The 1185-nt window shown below is 43.8% G+C and overlaps 1 long non-coding RNA gene across 1 annotated transcript in view; it reads right to left on the bottom strand.

The window, feature by feature from the left end:
• Nucleotides 1-383, bottom strand: part of LOC114063509 — an 18239-nt gene extending 17856 nt beyond the window's left edge. The window contains exon 1 of the long non-coding RNA XR_003572567.1: nucleotides 290-383. This is a non-coding gene — a long non-coding RNA (uncharacterized LOC114063509). The remainder of the gene's footprint in view (nucleotides 1-289) is intronic.
• Between the last annotated feature and the right edge of the window lie 802 nt (nucleotides 384-1185).

Genomic DNA, 1185 nt, shown 5'->3' on the forward strand with positions numbered 1-1185 from the left:
CATCTACGTCCTGAGGACCTCACTGCCACCGTCCAAGCGTGCTTGGCCCCGGCAGATGAACCTCAGGATTAAAGGGTGGGCTCAGTTCCGCGCACACTGTGTCTCACCTAAAAAATCCAATGCGCAGGCTGGAAGGTGGAAAGACCTTCCCCGGTTCTTCGTTCGCGAAGAGACTGGCCATTATTAATACATCCTCTATTTTAATCTCACCCTGTCACCTTCTTTCTTCCCTCTCTCCTCCTTTTTTCTATTTCTTTTTATCTCTCTCTCTTTGTCTCCCATCTACCACTAAATAAAACCCATACTATTGACTTTGGCATCTGGTCTCATTTGCACCTTTATTTGGGCAGAGGCATTTCTAATAGTTTTAAAAACCGGATCATAACACATTGGAGGGAGCAAAACGTGCTGACACCCTTGGGACTGAGGACTGCGTGAGAGTGTAGGAGTCGAATCTGGTGTGTTCTTAACCATTTTGCCTCATTCCAGCCAGGACACAGTTAATGGACAGAATTAATTTCTGCAGTAGCCAGGAGGGGACATGACTAGGACCCTGAGGTTATTCTGTACCACCTTGTGTCATTTCCAAGGGTAGGGGGAAGGGAGTCTCTTCCAGGGAGAAGGCATCCCATCCCATTGGTGCTATACAGGAGCAGTCAGGTATTGTTGATTCCACGTGAATCATTTGTCTCCTTCTTGTACCCTCTGTCATTAGTATTGTTGCTGTTACTGTTCATTTTCTTATCTTGTTGCTGTTTCCAGTAAGTTGTTCACATCTCAATCTGTGAGCCTTACATTTTGTGCCTCTAATTCCTCTCAGCACGCTACAGGAGAGGAGTAGGGATAGGGGTGGGGAAGTAAGTGAGCAGCACATGGTTTCAGTGAGTGCATTAAATTGGAGAATATCATTCCTAAACCACAACACTATCTAAACACCACAGACATATATTAAAGGAAGGTTCATTTGTATCAGCTATGCACAGTGATATGGCTAAAACATAGATTTCAGTATACTAGTAAATTAAGTTTTCTTGGGAATATTTCCCGGGTCTGAGTCCAACTGGCAATTCAGTTGAAATGGTCTGTATTCATCTTGTTAAGATACTCATACTCTCCAAACTAGGCATCCAAACTGACTACTGGTAATAGTTTCTGACCTGTGTTTATGTCAATTTTGGATCTGAG

Source organism: Empidonax traillii, unplaced genomic scaffold, assembly GCF_003031625.1.
Source record: "Empidonax traillii isolate 1590-97213 ecotype Southwest subspecies unplaced genomic scaffold, ASM303162v1 scaffold471:size1368335, whole genome shotgun sequence".
NCBI lineage: Eukaryota > Metazoa > Chordata > Aves > Passeriformes > Tyrannidae > Empidonax > Empidonax traillii.